This window comes from Lissotriton helveticus, chromosome 7 (assembly GCF_964261635.1).
Source record: "Lissotriton helveticus chromosome 7, aLisHel1.1, whole genome shotgun sequence".
In the NCBI taxonomy this organism is placed as follows: Eukaryota; Metazoa; Chordata; class Amphibia; order Caudata; family Salamandridae; genus Lissotriton; species Lissotriton helveticus.
In genome coordinates, this window is record NC_136068.1 from 317,858,457 (window position 1) to 317,866,308 (window position 7,852).

Genomic DNA, 7,852 nt, shown 5'->3' on the forward strand with positions numbered 1-7,852 from the left:
GAGTCCACACTAGTGTTAGACATGTTTAACCAGGAGTTCTGATATTTCAAACGTTAAACGGTCCATACATAATACCTCTTACAGCGATGTAAATGTAGTCTTTTACTAATTGTATTAGTGAACATGTATTCTATTCATAGGTTTAGGTGATTTACGATTAATTAGTTTTTTGACAACTACTGTGAACACGTTTCTTTGAAACTATTGTGTATCTACGACACTGCATATGAACACACATTAACTGATCCATTTCACTAGCCTTCCGCCCGATCTCCATGAGAAATGAATACATGCGTGTGTTTACATTTTTCTGAATAATAAAACACCTATATCTCCAAAGTTTAATTATCTGGCTATTGGTACCAACACCGAGTGCCCTTAATAACGTCTTGACATATTATTTTATTCACGTATGGGCGACTACCACATGCCCCATCAGGATCATGCAATGGGATTAAGCTGTTTTTATCAGTACGATTACAATCCCAAGATGGCGCGCACAATAACCATTGCACCCAGGGATCTTCACATAGTGAGTCCGTTTTTCGTTTCCACACCACCCACACGTAACGTGGTGCTTGAGTTTACATGAACTTTACTCCCGAGACCCAGTCGAGTAAACACGCAACGAGCAGCGGCGTTTTCCATGACGATCGAGTTTCTTCGCAAGACAGGTATTTAACGTTCAGGCACAACAGAACGTGAGACTTGAGCCGTTTATGACTTATAAGTTAGTAATGGCGTCATAACCTTTCCGCCCTTATAGATTAAGAATTCCAGTTTACGAAGACAAGGTAGGGTACTTTATTTCACTGAAACACGGTATTGTTGTTTCAAACTTATGACCTTAATTCTCATTAAACACACGCTTGTCGTTACAGCTTAACAAGAGCAAGACAAGCAGGTATGTTGTAATCATTGTTAAAGGTTTAGCGGACGTTAAAACTACGACAATATCAGCCCCCAGTATTATTCCATCATTTCTTTGTCGTTTATTTACACAGCGCTTCAGGCACACAGCTTATCATCCAAGCATATCAACTATAACAACTCAATTGACACCAGGTACGCTATTGCTCTAATATAACTGCACACCCTCATGATCAACCATATAAATTACATTCCACCCTTACATTGAATATCTTTTCATTTCTTGCAGCATTGCCCCTGACGAAGGCACAACTTTGGGTGCCGAAATGCATTGGGCCTATTCACAAATGTGTGCTTATCTACAACTGTCTGTAAAATAATGCCATGTATATAAGTTTTGATGCAAATGTATTGGCAAATGTTTAAAGCAAATGTTATGAAAACTGAAAATAACATAAGCAAAAAACAGAAAAGCGGAGTATAATAAATGCATGAATAATTGCAAAAATCAACCAAAAAAGAGCTTGTTTAAACATTTTATTTATTTTTCAAGGTGCGGAGCACCAAGTGAACAGTGCATGATTAGGTGGGCTAAAACTCACCATTACCATTCATTTTACTGCCCAGGAGTGACTCTCCTGATTAATCAGTGCACCATTGGAGGAATTTAAAAACTTTCATTTAAACCGGAATGCTCCTCACAACCCCAATTACTATTAGCTGGCGAAGACTGTGCAGGAGTCCAGTGGAATCCAAGGGTGGATTCTTGAAGAGAAGAACCTGCGAGCAGAGGGGACAGGGTCTATGCCACTCAGAGGTGACCAGGAGGCACGGAAGAGCAATACCCACAGAAAACAGAAGATGCAAGAGTGATGACGGACACCTTGTTGCTGCAGCTGTGAGGACCAGGTGATGCTGAGGAAGACAAAGAGCTATTCATGAGCTGTCCCGTGTCAGAAGTTGAGAACCAGGGGTTAGTGTGTCCAGCAGGAGCACCAAAAAGCCTAGGCAGCAGCCATAGATGTGGAAAATGATCAAGGAGCAATGTAGGGACCAGCAGGGTCCAAGGGACTCACCAAGTGCAGGAGAGCCAGAGCTGGCCTGAGCACGCAGGAGGGCCCACGGAATTAGGAGAAGAATCTTGAGAGGACCCACAGGCCAAAGGCACAGGAGTCGCAAGAGGACCTTGAGCAGCTCACCAAAGAAGAAGGCCCTTGGTGCGGAGGATGTGGAGATGATGTTGATCTTGGCAGGAAGAGATGCTGGAGGCTGGAGCTTCTTGTAGCCCGAAGATCTCAGGAGTGCAGAGCCAATAAGCCTTGGCAAATGGCAAGTCAATGCTGTGCACAGTGGTTCCATCCCAGGTGTTCCGACGAGGGATACTGGCCTCAAATTTGCAGAGAGGGCAGGGCTGGCCTCGAGGGAGTTGCAGAACCATCACTTGTGTTGCTGAGCCATTCGAAGTCTGATGGACGTCGGAGTTGCAGAACCATCACTTGTGTTGCTGAGCCATTCAAAGTCCGATGGACGTCAGGAGCAACAGACAGCTTTGTTGCAGTGCCTACAGATGCAGGGAGTGACTTCTTCTCTTCAAGGGAGATTACTTTGGGTGTCCTTTTTCCCAAAGGCTTGTTGAAGATCTTGGAACAAGTACAGACACAGACAATGAAGAAGAATTGCAGCACAGGGAGACCAGGAGCAGCAGGGGCCTTCCTTGATGCAGTCTCGGTTCCATGCGAAGTCCAGCGAAGTCCAAGTGTCTAGACGGCCGAAGAGGAACGTGGTTTCAGGCTTGAGTCTTGTCCCATGATGGATCTGAGGACCCACCCACAGTGAACCCTTTTATACCCTAAGAAAGGAGTTAGGATGACTGAGGGGTCCCTCCCAGAGGAGGAGCTGGACAGAAGGGATGATACTCCATGTCCTCTGTACAGTTTCACACCAGAGTGGGAGCCAAGGACTCCCAGAACTGGTTCCAACTGGAGTATGCAAGGAAGGCACCACATGACCTGGAGAGCATCCCTACCCCAGCCCAATAAACTAATTCCTGTGACAGGAAAGCTATTGTTCTACCTTCCTCTGCTCGAGCTCAGCTCAGCAGCAGGATGGCAGAACTGTGTCCTGGTTCAACATCAGCACTAGCTTGCTGGCAGACCCTGGAAGGCTGTTACAGGGAGTACTGGAGGCTTCCTGGAGGAGCCCTCCATTGCATGGAATCATACCTCCAACACCAGTAACGGTGTTGAGGAATTATTCCAACCTGTTTGATAACAGACATGAGCAGGTTTGGCACAGCCACTATATAGTTAGCCAATGTGTAATGATGGATGGCCGCTATGTGTATCAAAATGGCTGACCGCACTTACAAAGATAGGAGAATCAATACCGGGGTTTGTCGGGGTGTCCTGCTCTTGCAGGGGCACCCTCACACTTATAAACCAGCACCCCCTCTTCAGGTTTTAAAGGCCTGTCTTAGGGGTGACTTGTAGGTTTTAAGTGCAGTGACCTCAGATGTAAGAAAACCTATATCTGTTGTAAGTGGGGCTAGCACCAGCTTACGCAGGCTGCAATGGCAGGCCGGTAGTCTCAGTTTGAGTGGTCTTTCATGGGTTGCATAATACATGCTGCAGCCGATGGGAGACCCCTGGTGTACCTATGCCTTGGGTACCTCGGTACTATACACCAGGGACTTTTAGGTGTAACCCAGTAGCCAATTGTGGAGATACAGAAGAACTTACCATGTCGAAATTAGGGTGGAAGCAGAGTGACTGGAGTCCTCATTAGCAAGATGCCAGACAGATGAGTCAAAAAAGCATACTGACACCAGCAACATGTGAGGGTAAGCATGCTAGAAGGATCCTACCTTCCTATAACATAAAATTGCTATTTTCTCACCCCTTTATCATAAACGGTCTAAACTCTCTGCAAGCATGATCCCTTTCTCCTTCTAATTCTCTGATCCAGTTTAAATCCAGCTCTTGTTCCTCTTTATGACTATCACTAGTCGATTGACTGGAAATTTCAGGGAATCTAACAACGTCTACCTGGTCAGGTAACAAATCCTGCCCTCCGCAAGGGTTTAACAATAACACTAGCTCCATCCCAGATATTTCTTTGTTGATTCATTGTGATCAGAATCGTCTTACCATCATGGAATTGCAGTCAGCTAATATTGAAAATTCTTTGTGTCGCTCACTCCGTGGGCTCTCTATTCTCTACCAGGGATCCCAGGATTTCCCAAACAAAAAACAGTTCTATTAATACTCTTATACTGGATTCGTGGGACATTGCTGGGCTCGGGAGTAAGCTTGTCCAAAACAACTGGGGGGCCCTTCATAGAGCAGGGTGATATTATTATGTTCCAGGGAACTTGGGAAATCACTCCTTCTCATAGGCGAGGCAATAAGACTTTCCACTTCCCAGCCCATAAGTCCTGTGTTGCTAGACCCTCGGGTGGCCTTGATGTATGGCTTAAGATCTCATTGTGCTGCCATATAAAGCAGATACCCATTGACTCCCCCAATTTACTGGGACCTGAAGTTCTCTCATGGAACAAAGTAAAATTACTTCTTTTTATTTTCTATCACAGAAGTGTATCGAAGACTGTTGAGTCTTCAGTTCCACACCTCCTAAGAGACACCGTTGCTAAGGCCGGGACTGAGGTCGCTGTAATTGTAAGTGGGGATTTCAATGCGTGTTTTGAACCCTCAGCTCTTCTAATTGAAATTGTAGGCGAGGAAAACCTACACTGGGATATACCACAAATTTCAGGTCCCTATTTAACAACCTTCCCAAAGGTAGACTTGCAGTTGCTTGACCTCTGTGTGTGGTGCCATTTGAGACCCAGCAACACCAGAGCAAAGTCAGATGTAGAGAGACTTTGAGAAGGAACTCTTACCGAAGTCCTATTGACTACATTCTCGCAGATCTTTGTTCCTGGGAAAACATACTTTATATGGAATCTCTGCCACTATTTGAGAGTGATAATTTTCCCCTGCTCCTTACTCTCTGGGGCAATCTAGATAATGTAGCTCGGATTCAACGTCTGCCCCATGGAGGCATAACGATTTGTAACAACCAGAGGAAGGTTAGATGAGAGTGTGTGGTGGACAACGAGGGTATCCATCCCGAATTATGCCAGGATTTAGTCCCGATATTGGTCTCTCTAGCCAAGACTGTTCCTCATAAAATAATGGACGTCCATATCCAGTGGTTTGAGGAACTGAAATCTAATTTTTTCACCAAACCTCCTCCCAATAGGAGTGTGTCCCTGGCCACAGATCCCACGTGGTATACTAAGGATTGTAGGGTAGCGAAGAGGCTTCTAATTAACACTCTCAAAGATGGCTCCTTGCAAGATATCCAGTCCGCTAGAGCATCTCACAAATCTTTCCTAAAGAATGCACAAATTACGTGGGATACAGCTATCTAAAATGACATTTTGATCGTTGCACGATCTGGGAACCAGGCACCCTTCTGGCATACGATATTGCATGGTGCCAAGACGACTAAAAAAAGACAAGAATTTCACATTCTCCCACAAGATTTGGTTAAACATTTTCAGTCTCTCTACAGTGAACCCACAATTCTCTCTCTCTCTCACATCCTCCAGGCTTAGTTAATTCAGGAACCGTGCCATCTATAGCATCTCGTCTGACACCCCAAAATCATGGTCCAAACAACGCAGTAGTTTTTTTTTTTACTGTTGCAGAAACATAATCTGCCATTTTCTCTCATAAATCTGGCAAGGCTCCAGGGTTAGACCGAATTCCGTCAGACCTATTCACTTCATCACCATTCATCTGGGCCCCTTACCTTAATTGTGTAGCGAACACTGTAATGGCGGGTGCTGAAATTCCTGCCACCTGGAAAGGTGCAGAGATTATCCCCATTTTTAAGAAAGGTCTTAAATCTGATATAGTGAACTATCTGCCTATTAGCCTTCTTGATTCTAGCCAGCAAATATTTTGTAAGTTAATTTATAGATAATCTATCAACCAGGATCGGCAACAAAGAGATTCTATTTTCTTCCTAAACCGGTATAGTTGACCAGATTTTTAGATTTCAATTTATTATGGCGAAAAAGGATGACATAAATAGGGGTAGTTAGAGACCTAGAGCTCCCTGACCCTCTTTTTGACATCATAATTTGACTTCAATGAGATAATTGTGCTCAAATCTGGTGGGGAATAAATGGTGAAACTACTGATCGCTTCAGGGTCGCAAAGGGGATGGAGACTCTCCTCCTAAGGTTTAAATAATTCAATCCCAACTCTGACCTGACTATCAATATAAATAAAACAACGTTCATGGCAATACACCCTCATAGGGGATTTAGAGGGGTACTAACATTAGAGGGGACAGAGCTGTAAAGAGTACTCAACTTCGATTACCTTGGAATTTGATAATCTAGCTCCAACTCATGGGTTAACCAAGTTACAAAATGCATATTTACTCTGGCCCAAAGGTTGGCTACTATACTAAGATGTACAAGTAAGCCCACCTTCCATCCAGTCTCTCTACACCGAGAACTCTTGGAAAGCCAAATCAGTACCAGCTGCAGCCTATGGTGCAGAACTTTGGGGCCCCGGCAACATAGATGCATCGGGGGTAGCCAAAAAAACAAATTTTTGAGGTCAACTCTTAAAGTACCCCAAAGTCCCCCTTTTTGATTTTTAAAGAAGACTTAGGAAATCGGTCCATTTCTTCTCTCCCCCTACGCCCCACTGTGAGCCTCAAATCCATACTATATGGTGGTGAGTTTGGTCCACCCCTGTGTTGTTACACTACATGGCGCGTCTAAGAGACATACTGGACCGGCAAAAAAGAAGGGCGATTCTACCATGAAATACGACTCTTTACTCCTTTTGCCTGCCAGAGCACTGGTTGTGCAAAACTAGCATCACATCATCTTCCGCCAAAAGGTTGAAGTACCTTTGTTGAGAACGTGAGGAGAGGAAGTTGATTAATCACCAAGATCTGGGGTGTCTTACTGGTGGCTCTCTAGAGTCCAAGCCCTTTTCCGCCCTCAAGGCTTATATGAATGACATTGATCCACCCTTTACCAAAGCCCTCTATATAAGGTTTAGGCTGGGCACCGTCACCTTAGCATCCTTCACAGCCAAATGGAAGGGTGGCCTGGAGGTAGCAAACTTTGTTCAGCATGTAGAGAGTTTGACGAAACTGACGATCGTCTGTTCTGTTTTTTTGGCCCAATTATTCCAAGCAGCGTAAACAATTGGTTGCCCCATTATGCCATTTACTAGGAGCCCGTCATCACAGGGTTGTTCTGAGAATGTGCAGGGTCCTCAACGTGTTGACATCTCGGAATTGGGTCTGCTAGACACCAGATAAACCTAACTCAATCCTCAATGATGAATTTACTTTACATGTTTTTGTAGTTTAGCCTATGTTGGCCTGGTAATCTATTACCATTTGCTCCATGAAGTGTGACTCATTTTAGATAGTGTGTAAATCATATGTGTCATTCAGATATCTCATCGTACATAAGATAATTTTAACTTACATTTTAACGTATGGCTTTATTGACTTTTTTGGTATCTGTTGGGTAGTTTTTCAAGTGAGGTCACAAGCATATTTCAACGACTTGTATTTTAATAATTGTATAATAGTTGGTCTTATGTATTGTATTACTGATTTGTGACTTTTATGGTCTTTGACCGAAATAAAGTATTCAAATGGAATCGATTCATTAGCTGCTTCAGGCGGAACCGAAGAAGGTTGTCATTTTTTATATTACATTAAGAGTGAATCAGAGATTATTATTCACTCTTGGTATAATAAAAGCGGGATTTAAAACAAACGGTGGCGTAGCCGTGGAGCCCATAATGGAGATCAGCCAATGCTCCTTGAAGGAAGATAGGCTTGCTTTTGTGGACAGGAGGCCCCGTAAAAACTGCAGCCATTTCCCTACTTTTTGTGAATGTGTTTTCTTTTTAAAAATTATAGGAGCATATTTCCA

General features: G+C 43.8%; 1 long non-coding RNA gene across 1 annotated transcript; it reads left to right on the plus strand.

Moving 5' to 3' along the window:
* Positions 1-879: 879 nt before the first annotated feature.
* Positions 880-1,372, plus strand: LOC144766751 (uncharacterized). The gene is made up of 3 exons (XR_013597908.1): positions 880-904; positions 1,005-1,065; positions 1,160-1,372. It is a non-coding gene; the product is annotated as an uncharacterized LOC144766751 (long non-coding RNA).
* Positions 1,373-7,852: the final 6,480 nt, after the last annotated feature.